Genomic DNA, 19,286 nt, shown 5'->3' on the forward strand with positions numbered 1-19,286 from the left:
CCCCTGCAGCCCATGGAGGTCCACGGTGGAGCAGATACCCACCTGCAGCCCGGGGAGGACCCCACACTGGAGCAGGTGGATGCCTGAAGGAGGCTGTGACCCTGTGGGAAGCCTGTGCTGGAGCAGGCTCCTGGCAGGACCTGTGAACCTGTGCAGAGAGGAGCCCACACTGGAGCAGGTTTGCTGGGAGGACTTGTGACCCTATGGGGGACCTGCACTGGAGCAGTCTGTGCCTGAAGGACTGCGCGCCATGGAAGGGACCCACGCTGGAGCAGTTCATGAAGAACTGCAGCCCATGGGAAGGACTCACATTGGAGAAGTTAATGGAGGACTGTCTGCCGTGGGAGGGACCCCATGCTGGAGCAGGGGAAGAGTGTGAGGAGTCCTCCCCCTGAGGAGGAAGGAGTGGCAGAGACAATGTGTGATATACTGACTGCAACCCCCATTCCCCATCCCCCTGTGCTGCTGTGGGGGGAGGAGGTAGAGAATTGAGGAGTAAAGTTAAGCCTGGGAAGAAGGGAGGGGTGGGGGGAAGGTGTTTTAAGATTTGGTTTTATTTTTTGTTATCCTACTCTGCTTTGATTGGTATAAATTAAACTAATTTCCCAAGTCGAGTCTATTTTGCCCATGACTGTATTTCCTGAGTGATCTCTCCCTGTCCTTATCTCAACCCATGAGCCTTTTGTTATATTTTCTCTCCCCTGTCCAGTTGAGGAGGGGAGTGATTGAGTGGCTTTGGTGGGCACCTGGCATCCAGCCTGGGTCAACCCACCACAATGAGTATCTCATCTATACAATCTCCTAAAGGAAAATTTGTTAGTGGTAAAAAATTCAGAAAACACCTCCTGTCCATTTCAATCAAGATAATCTTACAAGGAAGTGTGGTGATGCATGACTTATGAATGCCTATTATCTATGTGCAGGCTAGTCATATGTACAGGATCTGCACTAATGCTGACAGCTTTTTTTACCCACCTTCAAGCAATCTCTGTAACAGGAAAGTGTCATGGAAACATATTAGCATAAAGTATAAAACTGTTTGTTTATGCTTTGCTTCAGCAAAACCAATCAAGTTAATGGAAAAATTTTAAGAACTTGGGGAACTAAAAGATAAAATTCATAGACCTGGAGTATAGGCCTCTTCTGACTCATCTGGAATAAGATTTTACGAAGAGATATTTATTCTTCCTTCAACAAAAAGAAAACTTGGCCATCAGTGGGTGCCCCTGGTGAGTCCAAGCTGATTTTTAAGAGATCAGCTTGACACAAAACATTGCCCCCACTGAAGAATTATTATTGGTGGAGCTTCTTTAGGTGAAGAAAGCACCTTTCTTTGCACTTGTCAGGCAGATAGCAGCTGCCACAGTTATTAGAAACATGATTTGAAATTATTTTCCGGCATAGTCTAGTGTGTTGGTAAAGCTGCACTGTATAAAATGTGACTGCAGGTCATCATCTCTTTATCCAGGAGCTCTCTTCCCTCTGCAGCAAAGTCTGCCTTTACTCCCAGGCTTTGGTTAAGTGCTGGACACAGGCAATGGCTGTGGTTTCACTGCTTCCATGGGAACAGAAAGCACACTGTGTAAGCAGGGACCTGTGCTATATCACTGAATAAACCCCCTTGTAAAAGCAGTATGAAATAATTTGGGAAAGAATTAGAATTGGCTGAGAGCCGGTGGGTCTGTGGCTGTGCAGATCTACTGGTCAGACAATTGCACTGGGGGGTTTCTAGCAAGCAGAAGTTTGGCCAGAGGCTGCATGCAGCAGCAGCTGCAGTTGCAGTTACTGTTGCTTAGTAGCCTAAGAAAACCTGCTCTCCTCTGGTCACCACACAATTTCCCTGCACAAAGGCCATTTCTGAGACTGTGGGTATGGATCAGGGTTAACTCTTTCATATTATATAGATGGATTTTTTGGTTTTGTTTTGCCCACTGAGTGTGGAATAGATGATGTGAACTCAGCATATTAATACAGTAATCCTCTTCTGGAAAAAGAGTGGCATATGGGAGCTGGGCTCTTCTGTGTGGAACTGACAGATGATTTTTGTTCTGCTTTGCTTGCCATATCAGAATTCAGAAATGCAGCAGTGTGTGTGTGCACATATATATATATTATTCTTTCTCCCCCACTAGTCCCTCAGGAAAATGTCTGTTTGGGGGAATTTGCTGTGTGTATTGAATTCCCATGTTATTCCATAAGTAAATCTGCGCTGAGCAAGTGAGAGGACATTGCTTGTTTTACAGTCATCCATTTAAAAGATTGTTGTGGTCATAACACAGATAAATTTTTACAAATATTTCATGAACAGGCTTTCTAATCTTTGGTGCAACTACTTTAATATAATCTGTTACTGGAGAAAAGAAAATGGTCACTCCCAGGACAAAGTCCATGTCAGACAACAAGGCAACATCTTTTCTAGCATCCTAACAAGGTGGCCTACATATAAACCTGGTAAATGTGATGAAAGGGAAAAATGATAGGATACAGTAAAATTGGATAGCTGAATGATATCAAGGACGTCCCCTTAATTATTAATACTTGCATTAGCTTTTCACAAGTGCAAGTTTATTTTTTCCTTACTTATTCATGTCAGGGCAAAATTTTCCTCTTTGACCCATCTGTAGCTCCCATGTGAGCAGCACATAGCGCTCTTGGATAGATGGCATGTGACAGCACTGGGAGATTCATAGTGGAACAAGTTCAAAACATACAAAAGAGACCCACAGTGCAGATGGGAGAGTTAAATTCTGCTTTAAAGTTGTAATTTAATGAATGCATGTCAGCTAAAAATGACTGCAATTCCACAATAGCACTCAATATATATCAGCATTAACTATTTATACTGTATAGCACCAGAGAACTTTATCACTGAACTAACAGAAAAGCAATTGTTTCTCCACTATGCCTAATAATCTCCTGTTGCTGTAAAGCTCTGTCTTCTAATGTCTTTTCTTTGGCTATTAGATGTAGGTCACAGCTTTAAAGTAGCAGATGACTTTGATTCCTGGCTTTTCTGCTGCCTTTTACACTGCACCGTTTGGTCTAGAAAATGAATTTTGCATGTTTTGCATGAGTCATGCTAGAACCATTCTTCTGAATCTGTGGCTTTAAATACTACCTATGAACACATCTACATAGTATTTTGCAGACATACATGCCTGGCCTTAGGTGAATTTGGGGTTGCAAGTTATGTGGCTGCAGAAGCATAGCGCTGGACTGCGGTTTGTATGAACTGTTTCCCCTTAAGTCAGACATAGCACTGGGCTGAGTGGTTATGTGGCTTTTAGTGAAGCTGCCTTGTGGCTGGCTGATGTAGAATATGGGAAAAGGAGTTTATGTTTGTTATGTATTATACCCACTATGCTTTTATTTTGATGCTGATAATGGCATATTCTTGGTTACCTGCATACATCTGGATTTAAGATCTTAGTTACAGGCATGAAGGCATGAAAATGTCAGAATGTGAAAATCCCAGACTGTTTCTGGGATATCAATGGCTCTTTAAAGCAACTTTCTGTATATATCAGTAAGGCACAAATCTGGATTTTTATGCGGTGACCTGTCACAGAGATTTTACTTGAATCTGGGCAAGTTGGTTATCAGCAGCTAATTAAACACCAGCCATTTGGTGCATGAGCTGAGGCAGAGGTCAAGTGAGAAACTGCAGTCATGTAATTAACAGTAGTACCCATTTGTCTGAATGGAAATGCAGGACAGTCCTGTTTGTATTTTATAAAAACATGACAGCAGAAATCCTGTTTGCCCTGCAGTCTGTATGAAATACCATGTCAGAAAAGGGCTGATGTACACATCTGACATTTTGAGGAGTACTGCTACAATAGCCTGTTGATATTAATCTGTCCCTTTCTAACCACTGCACATATTTGCATCTGAGCTTAGTTTTGCCATTTCCAAGACTCTGATGTCATGTTTTTCTGACTTAAATAACCTCCTTCTCAAAATTTTTTTTCTTAAAGTAATATGCCTAAACACAATATTATTCAATACATTTTAATGAAAAATGTATGCTTCAAATTCTGTGAACAAGACAAACTGCGTGCATGGCTTTGAGAAGGAAATTTAGCAAGTGAATGGTAAAAGCACAAGATGGTGACTTATTCATTGGAGGTGGCAGGAAAAATGTCTAAAATACTGAAATATGTATTTTTCAGAGTGTTCTTAGATGTTCCAAATTCACAAGAGACAAAAATCTTTTATTTTTGCAATATTGAAGTCCAATGTTAACTTTCTTATGAGAACATCAATTACTTTGGAAGTTGATAATCATAGTGCTGTTGGTTGTCAAGGGCACAAATTAGGTGACCTCAGGACTGAAGATAACTCCTGTCCCCCACCATTAAATACTCATTTTCACTGTTAGTTATTAAAACCAAGGCATAAGAACCTACCCTATATGTACATATGCATATAAATATGTTTTTACGTACTTAGGAGGTCTTAAGGCTTAGGTGCAATGTGGCAATTTAATGAATGCATGTCAGCTAAAAATGACTGCAATTCCACAATAGCACTCAATATATATCAGCATTAACTATTTATACTGTATAGCACCAGAGAACTTTATCACTGAACTAACAGAAAAAGGAAAACCATGAAATGCGTATTTTATTATTTGTATAACATTTTCCTTGAAAAAATTCTACATCATCAGGCAGCAGAAAAACTCATTATCAATAAATGTTGTGCAGAAATAGCACAGCACAAGAATCAGTCCTATCATCGTGTTAGACTAAAAATGAAAAAACTGATCTGTGATTAAGTTGAGTAGAAATAGCTTGATTGTGAAAACTGGTTGAATATTCACAAAGAGAATGTTCTTTACAAAATTAACAGTCAGGCAAAAATATAAGAGGCTATACAATCATTTTGTATCTTGGTTCTGTAATGTGAGACTGAAGAGCTGTCAGGTGGCTTTCAGCCCCTTTGTGATCATGCTTAGAAAGCTGTTAAAATCAACCATTGCTAAATTAAATGTGGAAAAGTTTGTTAATAGTGGGAATGTAGATGCAAACAGTCAACAGGTGTTCACCATAGAAAGGGAACAGTAACTGAGTAATTATTCCTTGATGTAGATAAAGATATAACTGTACAGTTTGCATTATCATTGGTGAAAATAACTGAGGATTTAGCACTTGATGTTAAAAAATTATGTCTAGCAATAGTGCCTGCATAGCAGAGGAATGCCAAATAGGCATGCTTCTTACATATACCCTGATGCTCTGGATAGTTTCTAGCACAGAACATAAAATGACAGTGGCAGAAATGGATATGTAGCTTTCCAAATAGTTAAAGCTACAATGCTCAGTCTTCTTCCGATGACATGAGAAGTTGCAAATTGCAATCCTTCTCTTATCACATGATGGAATCTACATATATTTTACCATCTATCTGCACACGTTCAGTAGCTGCAGTGCTTCCAAGGAGTGTGGATTTACCACACACACGGAGATCAGTAATACTGCCCTTTCACAGTAGGTGTAGTCTTATGGACCAAAGCTGTGCACACAGTTAATTGGATGCACTCTGGTTTTTATACATTCCCAATAAATAAAGGCCTATGCAGCCAGTTAAATACTTTCTTTATTCTACACCAAGTAATTTGTTTCTATGTGACAAGTTCATTGTTTGTAGAAACTTCTGGACTTCTGTCTGACAGAAGTATATTGCTGAAGTTCAGAGTGCAAATCCTGAACAGAGGTGTTACACCCATGCAGTTGTTCCAAACGCTGTAAGCCTGTATTTTCTACCACTTCAATTTTTCTAATACAGTTGTTCCTGACTTTGAAACTGAAAGGAATGTGTTTTTCAAGATGTAGTTATGATTGCCTGTATTTTCATTGATTGCTGATATTTTGGTTTCTGAAATAATTGAGCTTTTTTTCTCCTTTTATCTATTATTCTATTATTTCAAATATTTTAGGAAAAAGCAACAAATGAGGCCTTATATAAAAAAGGAGCTGCATATAGTTAGAAAAATATCACTGGGCATTTAGGAATGAGTTTCCATTGGTATTTGAATAAAAAGTTAGTACTTTGCTTATGTAGAGGACACAAAGTGGGGTGGTTGATAAACATTCAAATTCATTGCAAATTCAAATGCAGTGGTTCTGAACCAGTTCTTCTCAACAACATCTGTGTGACATTGTTATAGTCAAACGGGTTCTAAGAGGAAGTAATTTGGCTCTATGAGTTTGGCTTTGGAATTTCCTTAAAGTGAGTCAAAATGTTCTTTTGTTGATCTGAACATTCCTAGGGTGGGCAGGACAATATCAATCTTTGTTCTCAATTCCTATGTATGAATTTGCCCTTGTACAATTATGCTTCTGCAGAGAAGCACACGAGCTCATAACACGCATACAGTTAGTTTATTCTTACCTAAAATGTGGCTTCAGTGGAAATACTGTATAGTTTACAATAATACAGGGTTGAAATTCTTTGCAATATAGTGATTACTCTCAGCCTACTGAAGTCAACCGGAAGTGAAAGACTTGAGTGACAAGTACACTGGGCTTGCTTTTGATCTCGGTAAGCAGAGAGCTCTGGTTTTTCATGTTCAGTATCGGGGTTTTTATGATTATTCATCTAAAATACTGAGTTAGCTTATCACAGTAAATGAGCACCTCATAATTTAAGATACTTATCCTTATTTTGTAACTGAGAAAATAAAATATGAAAGACTAAGACCTTAACAAGACCTTAGCTTTGCTGGAATAGCTCTTTGATTAGACGTACCTGGCATAGTTAGACTAGTAAGGGCTCAATATAGATTCAGTGATATTGACAGAAAAATTCTCTTTAACGCTTTTCACTTGGAGAACAGGAATACAGTATCCTAGTTATGAGACTTACTTTGTAAAATACAACTATCTTTAAGGCTCCTGAAGTAAAAAAGTCACACTTTCCTCAACACAGTTACACAATCAAATTCTGTAAGCTGTGCCATGGCGATTTGCCTGAAGGGAAGCCGAGAGCTGAACTAGTATCTTCTGAGTCTGCCAGTGCCTTAAACCACTGGACCAAGCTTCCATTTCTTCCTGTGCCAAAAACTAAGGCCAAAGAATAATAAAACACAGACTGAATGAATTAGCTTAATAACTGAAGGAAAATTATCATAAGTAATGGCAACAGTAATAATGAGAAGATATCCAACATATAAGGGGATGATTTGTCTTGGTGCAATTCTTCATTTCCTCTGACTGGAATATCTTAAACACATTCAAGCCATTATGACTTTTCACTGAGTTTTAAGGATTGTAGCTATTAGGCATAACTTGCAGAAAAAAATGGAGATGCTTGCTTGTAACTTGAGTGATGTGGGTCATATTCTGCTTACAGGTGTGCCTGTACAGTATGTGCTTGAGAGTTAAATGGGTAGCATTTTCTATCATTGTACTCATTCAATAACTTGTTGGCTTTTTTGGTTTTTTTTCATTTTTTTTAATTTGTTTTTTTTTTTTTTTTTAATCAATTACTGATAATTAATTCCTTTAAGTAAATGGACTGCTTTAATAAATAGATATTTCTACACATGCTTGGGAGCATATGCATATTAGGATATATAATTTCCAAGTTGTCAACCCTGCATCTAAATTCAGCCTGTCTTCTGGTACATACCTACAAAAATCTGCAGATTTTTCCGATAGCATTTGGGAGTAGGCAGTTATTGCTGATGGTCCCAGATTCATTCCCCAGATAACTGTCCTGCAACAGCTTGTTATGTTTGCAGAATGTGTGGAAAATATAAGATGATTTTGCAATAGGGCAAGCAGAAGTGGAGGCTGTGTATCTGCTTGAGCTGTGTGCAGCTCACTCCATAGTGTGGCAGTAAGTTCTTGTTCTGTGTAGCTGCTCCAGTAAACACCAATGGTAGGATAAAAAGAAATGGGGAAGAGCAGGGAATTAGACATATCTGATGACTTAATGAATGCTTTTCACTTCATGTTCTTCCAGTTAGCACCTAGCTTTCCCTGGGTGGCTGTTCCTGAATTTGACACCATCTAGAAAAAAAATGGCTAAGTACAAAATCTGGGGAAATTAGGGCTGAAAGTGTTACCTAAGATAGACTGAAGTAGCTCAAGTGTACCTCAACTTTGTTGCCTGCAACAAGGCCCTGTGGAAGCATTCAGGAACACCAAATACTTGAAGTGCTCTAGTAACCATGGCTTCTGCAGGCCTCTGCCTTGTGGACTGGCTGGTGGAGAGTTCTCCTGCTGGTCTTATATCTCTGCAGTGTATCCCTCGGCCTACTGACATGTCTCCACAGGGAGACCTGACATCTTTATGGCTTTTGTGTAATCAGAGAACTGTAAGAAAGCCCCAAATGAGGGACAAAGGCTTTGCTCACATAACTTGAGAGGAGTTAAATATAACACCTGCATTGATTACATGGGGCCAGCATCATTTCATGGAGTTGTAAACTTTGCCTAAGTGGAAGGGTTGAGGACAGATTCTGTTGATGTTATGATCTATTCTTTCTGGAATGACAATAAACAATTTAATATGTATGGAAAGCCAATATTATATAATTGCAGACATAGTTACAGATACATACTCCAGAAGATTTGCTATATTATATATTTGCATGAAAAAAACCACAGGCCAAAGTCATCGCCTTTCATATCCCATATTTGAGCTGTAAGAGAATAAAGCTTGCCCAATGCATAATTAAATGCATTATAAGGCATTTACTGGCTCGCTTGCCTCCTTGCAGTGTGGCCCAAACCAAGCCGGTGTTGGTGCCCAGCTATCGAACATACTGCTTCTCCTGTCCTGACCACTCATCTTGACGGATGGGGAACATCTGGAGGAGTGGAAGAAGCCCATGGAATATCTATCTGTTAAAGGACAGGGATAGTAATTAACATGAATGTATAAATCTGTATGTTGGGTATAAAAGTGGTTTAAGTATGTAGTTTCAGTTGTAAGTGTTGGTAAGAAGGGATTTCAGTAATGAGAATTAAATACAATGGCGTGGTTAGCAGATACGTGTATTAAATTATGTGGGACCTGAGCATGATGCAAATGGTATGGAATAAGGGGTGAAGATTGTATTGGGTCTGGCTGAGATGGAGTTAATACTCCCCACAGCAGCCCTCGTAGTGCTGTGCTCTGCATCAGTAGCTAGAAAGGTGTTGATAACACACCAGTGTTTTGGCTACTGCTAAGCAGTGCTGGCACAGCATCAAGGTTGTCTCTCCAACATTTTTGCCCCCCCCCCTCAATGGCAGGCTGGGGCAGGGCAAGATCTTGGGAGGGGACATAACCAGGACAGCTGACCTAAACTAACCAAACAGATCTTCCATATCATATGACGTCAGCTCAGATATAAAAGCTAAGTAAAGGGAGATGGAAGGGGGGCATTTTTGTCTTCCGGAGCAACCACTACGTGTACTGAAGCCCTGCTTCCCAGGAAGTGGCTAGACATCGCCTGCTGATGGGAAGTAGAGAATAACATCATTTGTTTTTCTTCGCTGTCGCGCACGACCTTTGCTTTCACTTTATTAAACTGTCCTTATCTTGACCCACGACCCTTTTGTTATATTTTCTCCCCCCTGTCCAGCTGAGGAGGGGGTGTGATACAGCAGCTTTGGTGGGCACCTGGTGCCCAGCCAGCATTGACCCACCACAGTCCTTTTTAGTTTAGAAGTTTTAAATAATTATGTGCAAGTTTTTAATACAAACCCACATTCATTTGTTTATTGTTTGTGCAGCTCAAATACTGCATGTTGGCTTCTGCCTGTAGCCTGACTAGATACATGAATTTGCTTGCAGGATTTTTATTTTGTTTAATTGCAACAAGAATCTCAGTACAAAGATGAAAACAGGATTCCTACTTTGAACTTAGAAATCTAGATAGTTTTTTCCAGGCAAACTCAAGTCTCAATAGTTTTAAATAATTCAACTTTGAGAACTTTAATAATTCTGTTAAAAATTCCCTTTGTGCTTTAATAATTCGGTAACATTTTTCCACATTTTTCCAAAATCCCAATCTTTGTGTATTATAGCCCTTTTAATTAATGTTTTATCCATAAATTCTTCAATGACTTAGTCATTCAGATTGGATTGAAACTTATACCTCATTTGTTTCATAGCTGAAGTTTAGCGGCTTAGATATCTTAGTGCCCCAGCAACTCTGAAAAAATCAACTTTTCCAAGTTCTCTGAGGTCTAATGATTGCTGAAAAGCTTAATGCTAAATTAAATCACATTGACTTACTGTTTCTTCACCTGGTAGAATAGCTCAAAATGTCTCTACAACCTCAAAATCTCAGAAAAAAATCTTTTGTGACTTGGACATATAAAGGTGGCTCAGCAGAGGCTCTCCAATGAGCCTTGGTATAATTGGATCCGAATGGGAACAAACAAGAAAGCAGGAAGCCTTAATTCTATTCCTTCCAAACTCTGTATCTAGAATGGAAATTAAATTGAACGTAGATGTACACAATCAAGTGACAAAAAAGCAGTGTCTACATCCAGGAATGTTCTGCAGTGTGTCACTAAAACCAACCAGATAGAAAGTGCTGAAAGTCCTTCACATACCTGAAGGAAACAGATGTGCAACAGAGATGTCGCTTTTCTGAATGCTTTCAGTTACAAGAATCTTGTCCTGCAGTATTTTCTAAATGAAACTAAATTCCTCCAAGTAAATGATGTCCCCTTAAAACTATACAAATTCTTTATTTTCAGGAAATGCATCCATTACTTCATTTCTTGTCAGTAGTAGGAGTAAAATGGAGGCAAATTCTGTGATTTAATGAATGAAGGCCTCATCTACCCTGATAGGCCTGCTGAAGGCTTCATCCTGCACCATGTGAGCTTCTCCCTTCTACCTGAACTCTCACTCTGTTTAGTAGGGCTTGAATGCAAAAGCAGATTTGGAACTTGGACTTGACATCTCTTGATATAAAGAGTTTTTATCAGAGAGAAGTACAGGATGCACCCGTTTCAGCATACATGTGGCATTAGCAGTGTAAGGAGAACAGATATTTAGGAAAGATCATCTGAATTGACTGAATTGATTTGAGAGGGGAGATGCTGTGTAGCCCAGCAAAATTCAGCTGCCATTCCCAGGGAGTTCCAACCTGAGGAGAGGCTTTATGAATTAGGTGGTGAGATCTACAAAAGGGGAGACGGTCCTTTTGAACAATATGGAAGAAAATAAGGAAAGGCTTCCATGCACAGACTGACCTTTTGACTGGATAAGTCAGCTGTCAGTTAACTGTGGAGCAAGGAGCTGTGCATTGCCTGAGGCAACAGATCATTGTAGGTTAAGAGAGCTCTTAGTGATTTGCTCTGGTAAAAACTAGGATCTCAAATTGATATGCAGCTTAATTCGATACCAGAAATTGTTTAAAATCTCTTTTCTCACTGTGGACAAATGGATGTCACCCCTGAATTTTCAGCAGTACCCCTGAATTGCACTGAAATAGAATTATTTATGTCTTTAAGCTAACAAATTAAAAAGCAAACTGTTGGATTTTGAAAGAAGAAAAAGCCTTACAAATATTTTCTTAATTCCAAATTAATGCAAATATACAATAGTGTAGTTTTCTTCATCTTTCCCAAGAGTCCGTTTATGTTGATTGAGGGATTTATTTGTTTGGGATTTAAAATGCTTTGATAACAGAACATCAATATAAGCACTTATTTAGTAGAATGTAATTTCCACGTGTTTTTCATTACCATTATTTGCCTTCCTGCCCTGGCAGAATGTTTTCCGGATACAAATTCTGATGATAAAGAGGTAGCTGTGACCAATGACAAATTACATGTCTAAAAAGAGGGAAAATATGTGAAAGAAGTGATATTTTTGTTGCTGCATAATACTTAATTTTACTGTTCTTTGAATGGGCTCATCTATCTCTCTAATGGCAATAATTTATTTCTACTATTTTTTCTGCATCTAATACACCACTTCGGCAACAGAAAAGTTTACCATTTTGATGTAAAATTCTACCTTTAATTGATAATAATGAAATAAGTGTGTGGGAATGTTTCCTTTCATTCACAGTGGAATTAAGTTCAGATAGTCTGAGCTGATATTAGAAGATCCTAATAGTTATGAATTTCACTATAGTAGAAGAAGTAGGGCAAGTAATCAGCAAAACTTTCTTATTTACATGCATGCCACTTGATGATATGCAGATGAACCATATAACCATCTTGGATACCAGATGGAAATTGTTTATGACTCTTAGATATGATCAGCTAGTTTATTTATGGTGCAAAAGCAAAATTAAAAGCAATGACTGCACCTATCATCTTAATTAAACAGGTTAAAATGCCACATTTTTAATCAGTATGATGTCAAGATTAAGACCACTGTTAAGAGGATAGAAGCATTAACACCTTCCCAGGAGTTAAAGTGTATCCATTAATCTGTTAATGGATTGGTGGCTGAACCAGTGAATATTGATTTGTCTTGGGATATAGATGTAAGGTTTGGAGATTGGAGGAAGGTGTGTGATTCTCCAGAAGCAGATATCACTACCTATAGTATGGGCTACACATTTCTGTATGTTCTTACTACACTTTTTTTTTATGTTCTCCTTTCATTTTATGCTCTCCAAACACTTGTGCATGTCTTGTTCATGTCTCTTCCATATCATTTCCCTGTTTCCCTTGCCATTGCACCATCCCAGTTCTAGCACTCAATTTTCTACACACCTTTTCTTTCTTTTCTTCTGTCTTCATGTCTTGTTCACTCCCTCCTACATAGTTTCTTACTTTTCTTGCCTCTTCCCCCATCCTTCCTTCCTTATCCTTTTCTCTCATCCAGCTCTTTCAGTCTTTCATTTTCATCTTCTCACCCTGTTTTGTTTACCTTTGCCATGTCTATTTCCAAACTCCCCGCCCCTTTCCCCAGAGTCCTCCACTTCTTTGCTTTTCCCTGTCATGCTGTCTCCTGGGTATTGCCAGCCAACCAGCCTTGCTTAGGGCAATAGTTAATTGAGACAGAAAGCAGAAACTAGGTGACTAAGCCCTGAAGTGAAGAGCAAGACGACACCCTTCTCTTCACTTGTGTCTGTGCCCTGTGCTTACCGTACCCCTCTAAGTATTACCTGTACCAAGGGCATCGCTGCCGGTGTGACTCCGTCCCGCTTTTGCGGGCAGAAGTGACGCTGAGGAGCTGTCCAAGGTACGGCTGGCGGTCCCATCTGTCCTGTCCTGTCCTGTCCCGTCCGGTCCCCATCCCGTCCTGTCCTTCTATCTCTTTCCCCTTCGGTATTTTAGCACTGAGCTTTTCAGGAAAGTGGCTGCAGACATAGCCATGAAGCCTCTCTTTCTCTCATCCTAGTAACTCCACTGCAGTCTGTGGGGAGGTATCTGTTGATCTGTGAAAGGCTGATAGAATCCAGGATAGCAATCCAGGATGCTGGAGTCAGTTGTATGTTGCAGTGCAGGCAGCTCAGACACCACTTTAGCTGAAGGAGATAAGGAACACAGTGGAAAGCAGTATCTGTTGTTGCAAAGTTTGGCAGAAAGAACATGCGGTTTCTACATGGAGATGGAATTACAGACAGATCACCAGTGTTCTGCTTCCCTAATCACTTGCCTAGCTAGAGTTCTCAGATATGCAGATATGTTGGGTTTTTTCTATATCCAATTCATACCATCCAATTTGATTGTTTTCAAATGTTTGGGAAAATGCATTTTAAATGTGCTTCTGCGCATTGCTATTAATATTATGAACTGATACCTGAGGACACTTTTCCAGTCTGTTGACCTGACCTTTCATTTAGAATGTATGTAATGGGTATCTGGTGTATCAAAGATGTGGTGAGAGACATTGATAGGTACAAAGGATCAGCCTTTACCTCTCCTTGCTCCAAACAATACTTTGTTTTTGTGGGCATTCTCAACTAGTCATACTTCTTGCCTAGAATATTTTCATCATCTGTTTTAGGAAGTAACATCTGTATGCAGAGGATTAGAGAAAGTTTGTCTATTTTTTAGTTTGCTTAATTTGTACATCTGAGAATTCTTTGTGTGTAGTTAATTTGTTTCTCCAGTGACTCAGTTTTGCCACTTGTTTATGTGACTCTTTCCAGGAGTGGTTGAAGAGGGACTATTCCTGAAACCCAGAAAAATGGGTTTATAAAATCACCCTCCAAAAAGCAGGAGGGTGGCATTGGCACAGTGCATAAAACTTTTGTTGTTTCCTTTGTTCCACAGTTTTTTGGATCTCTCATAAGTTCTCTATGCTGAAGTTTACACTTTTGTAAAAGGGGGACAATGTCCTTTTCAGTCTCAGGAGATGATACAAGGGTTATGTAAACCACAATTAAATTCAGTACTGTGAGATCATTAGAAGTGTGTTGTTGTTACTGTAACTGTAATCCTTAAAGATACTCAGTTGGGTACAATTTCTAACAATGCTGATAGGAGTTAGAATTTTTCAGGAACTTTGAAAGATGTTGGAGACCTAGAATGAATACTTACAATTTTTGCCTTTCTATACATTTTGATTACAGACACTCTTCTTCCCAGAGGAGCTACAGGGATCCTCTACTGTCCCTAGAATTTTTAGAATCAGGTGTGATAACAAGAGGTTCACCCCCTACTCCACCTAACCTCTTCCAGTCGTGTTGTCACAAGATGGCAAAACAGCAGGTGTCAGCTACTTCTGTGTCTCCAGAAGAATATCCATATAATATATACAGTTCCTCTAGGAGACAGTGAACCTGAGGTTGTGCCTTCAAATGGGTATGTTCCCTGGCTAGTATCTTTTTTAGTGCAATGACACTTTTTTAATGACACAAAGGGATGACTTCTCATGTAGAATTTCACAGAAAGCAAGAAATATGGGTTATTATTAGTACTGTTCTATGAATTATATGTCACAGGTTTTCCTTTTAAATATAACACATAAGATTATTATATAAATGTAATAATTTATCATCTTTTACTATACTTGAATTCTCAAGTACTTTTTTCTTCAATCTTTTCTGGGTCTTCAAGGAGTGTTTTAAGATGTAAAATGGGAAAGAAAGAAATGAGGGTTGGCAAAGCATTGCTGAGATTTTTTTCAAATGCAGTAGCTATTTTTCCAATTTGTTCCCATTATGGAAATGTGGTGAAACAGTAGTGTTAGCAGTATAATGATCAAATGTCATGGAAATCAGTTCTGAGTAAGATCAGCTTTTGTATTTTGGCAAACTGTATTGAATATGGGAGAAACGGAAGATGAGTCTTACGCAGTTTTGTAACAAAAATTATAATCACTTGTGATTCAAAAAGTATGTGTAAAAACATACCTGTGGCAGGTGCAGGAGGGCAAAAAAGAAGCACATGTATTTGAAAATAAGTTTGCCAGGTTAAGTATAATATACTTCTATGGGTTTTTACTTCAGGAGTTGTGTGGACTTTAGGGATAGGAGGGAGGAGAATCCCCACATGGCTCTGTAGATGCAAGTTGCATAGATTTTCAGGTCACACCTGCTACCACAAGATCTATAGTGAATAGGTTACTTCATAAAAAAAGGAAAAGAGCATTTTTCTGAGTTATTTGCTGCTAGTTAATCTACCCCTAGAAAGAAGATTTGCAATAAGATACAGAGCAGAGAGGTGCACATTATACAAGATATAATGTGGCATGCATTAATTTTGCATTAAATGCAAAAATTAAAAGGAAGTATTTGTAGCTGTTCCTCACCCCTGCCCTCTCCCACCTCCTTCAAATAACCTACTCAACCTCCTGGGAGCGAAACGCCACTTTAAGTGCCACTTTTATCTGGAATGGATTTTACGGTAATCAACATAGCAGGATAACATCATTCCCTTCAATAGTTTCCCTGTAAAAACTGTTGAAAACCAGCAGCAATTGTTTGTCCTCACTTCCAGCCTTAAGTGCTTAACCTTGGATGGGAGAATCATGCTGAGTCCTTTCCTCCAATGAATCCTGACCTGCAATTAAAATGCTGCAGATTGTATTAGTTACCTAGTTATACCTGGTAACATCAATGCCTTCAAATTATATTGAGCTGACCCCTGCACTGTGCTGTTTGTCTTCTGCTGGTTTGTGAGAGAGTTGTTGATGAGAGTTAGGCCCAAGCAACTTGCTCTGTACAAATGCCCAGCAGGGTGTATGTGGAAACACTGGTTACTGCTTCAGCGGTGCCCTCTGCTGAGTCTGGCTTGTCTTGGCTCCCGGCTGGTCCTGCTCAACTTAGTTACAACTTCCATGGCTAAATGACTCCACGAAGGCAAAAATGAAGCTTATGTACCGGTGTGTTCTGGCCTTGCTCCTTTCATCAGTTGCATTAAGTTGTCTTTATTGAGATGGCAGAGGTTTCACTGAGATGACTGAGAGAAACCTCCACATCTTCAGTCAATGACCCTGCCCCCAGAATTTTCAGGCAATTATGCTATATTTAGGGCCTGGGAACACTAATAGTATTTAGCAAAACAGCCACAATCCCTTCGAAAATGGTGTTGCTTAGTAAATGATAATGCTGATCAAAAACAAAAGAAAAAAAGGGTGTTTGGCTCCTTCATGCTTATTTAGGAGTTAAAAAGAAGTAAAGGAGATAGTTTTGTGACTATGGTCAACAGAAGTTACCCAGTATTTCAATAGAGGTGATCCACCATGTAAAACCTGACTATTTTAACATAATAACTTTTCAGATTAGTATTGCACTTAAGAGGGAAAAATCCGGGCCCAACTGAAGTTAATGACTTCAGTCATACTGTAATTTAAAGTATTTCATAAGGACGTGCACTCCTTTGTCTCTCTAAGGCAATAGCTTACTGAAATGAATCTATGTTCCTTTTTTTTAAGCTGAAAGAAGGATACAGGGGAGGAAAAACGTAAATCATACATCCATAAAGCTTGCGTTTATTTGTTATACATATAGGGCAGTTTTGTCTAGAGTTTTTGCCTGAGATTTTTTTAAGATATCTTTTAAATGTTCTTTCTGAAATTTTGAGTCATCTTTCAAAGCATTAAACTTTGCTATAATAATATTGATATTTCCTGCCCTACTGATATGGTTTACATCATTTCCCTACCATATAATGTCGGATCATTACTATAAAACATAACTTTGTGAGCAGAAAGAGAAAGAAAAACTCAAGAGTGGCACAGCCAGGAGAAAATTATTCTGTCTCTCTACATGAATGAAGGGAAATGTCATCATAGATCAGACATTATGCACTACACATGCATAATGTATGTATTTTTTCCTCCCATTTTCTCTCAATCAAGTCTGATTATGAGGGGAAACTAAAAAAATAATGGACAACTGGAAATTGCTAGAATATGTTGTTATGGAGTGCTCTGAATATTATTAAATGAATTAGTTATGCCATCAGTGGGAGAACAGCTGTGTTCTGAACCAGGAAATAGCCTGATTCTGCCTTCATTTTTATTTTAAGCCAGTGAAACTAGCATATGACTAAGTCAATGGATCTAATGAATCTTTCAAACTATCTTCCTGGTAGGAACTACTCAGAACATAACCACCTTGTGTGCAAAAACCATTAGAACCAAATATTGCTTCCTGGTGTTTCAGAGTAGCTCCTTTTGTTTTCAGTAGGATTTGGGAACCTAGTTTAGTGCTTTGTTTTTACTTCTCTCCGAACTATATATTACAGAAAGAAAAGGTTATCAATTTAGCAAATTTGTAGAGCTCCACCGAGTGAAGGAGCTGACTTACTATAGTTGTAATACAGAAAGTCCATTTGGAACGCTTTGTAGGAACAAAATATGCATTCCCTTACAATGTGTATTTTAGACACTTACTGTATATTTTAGGACAAGCTGTCTCATACTGATTTTAAAATTTGAAGTAGACTGAGGGCCCTGTAAGGCCATGTTTTTCTGAATGTCCTGTGTGCTTGCCCCAAACTTGAGATCTGGGAAAACTGGGACAGTCAGTCTGAAGATGCAGCACCAAAGGGAATATGTACTTTGAAATACACATAGTTGTCTTCACCTTCCTCTATCAGGGTTTTCCCCCTCCTGCTTGGAAAGCCAAGGCTATCGTGGCACCTATAGCACAAAGATCATTGTAGTTCTCAGGGATATCTGCTGTGGTGAAAATACATGAGGTGGCATGGGGAATAACTTCATTTTATCATTTATATAAAGTCTATTAATGCTGGAAAGAAAAATTGCCATTTTGGAGTGTTCTGTGGTCAACTGATGAATTTTTTTATGCTATCAGGCCAGCAGTGCCATGATCTGGGCCCGTCACTACAGGAAAGACATTGAGTTGCTGGAACATGTCCAGAGAAGGGCAACCAAGTTGGTGAGGGGCCTGGAGCACAAGTCTTATGAGGAGCAGCTGAGGGAACTGGGGCTGTTTAGTCTGGAGAAGAGGAGGCTGAGGGGAGACCTTATCACCCTCTACAACTACCTGAAGGGGGGTTGTAGTGAGGTGGGTGCTGGTCTCTTCTGTCAGGTGGCTGGAGATAGGACGAGAGGAAATGGCCTCAAGTTGCGGCAGGGGAGGTTTAGATTGGATATTAGGAAAAATTTCTTTACTGAGAGGGTTGTCAGACATTGGAATAGGCTGCCCAGGGAAGTGGTTGAGTCACCATCCCTGGAGGTATTCAAAAGCGCGTAGACAAGGTACTCCAGAACATGGTATAGTGGGCATGGATGATGGTTGGACTCGATGATCTTGAAGGTCTTTTCCAACCAAAATGATTCTATGATCTGTATTTAATGAAAATAGCTGTATAAGGAAAAAAGGACTCATATTAAAGCTATATGAAATGTCTTTCACAGAAGACAAGAGCCGTAATTTTGCTACCTCCTCAGTAAGCTGAGTAGTGTATGAGCTGCATTGTTCTTGGATGCCTCACAGGGACTGTGATCTGTCTGTTCTATCATTCTTCGTGCAACAATACTTTCCCTTGGTGCTGTATTCTTCCATGTCACATGGAGGCCACAGACATTTGGTCCAGATACCTGAGCACCAATTATTTCTGCCCAAGTTTAGGCACTCAGTCCCCAGGTTTTCCATATAGTCAATGGAGACAGTGACTGTGTTTTGTGAGAGAGGCATCTCCAGAAGGTGATTCAGGTTTTAGGAGGACTGGATATACTCCCTGAGGTTCTGCTGACTTTGGTGTAGTTGGAAGCTCCTAGCTGAGGTACTTCAGTTAAATAACTAAATTTGGATGAATCCAGACCTTGATATGTATTTTATCCCCCAGGCTATGCCAGGGAAAATCTGTCTCTTAGAGTGTCAGGATTCATTTGAAAAGAATGCTTCTTACATGTATAGCATTAAACTAAGACCTGCTGTGAGTTGCAGT

Source organism: Aquila chrysaetos, chromosome 12 (genome assembly GCF_900496995.4).
Source record: "Aquila chrysaetos chrysaetos chromosome 12, bAquChr1.4, whole genome shotgun sequence".
Lineage (NCBI taxonomy): Eukaryota > Metazoa > Chordata > Aves > Accipitriformes > Accipitridae > Aquila > Aquila chrysaetos.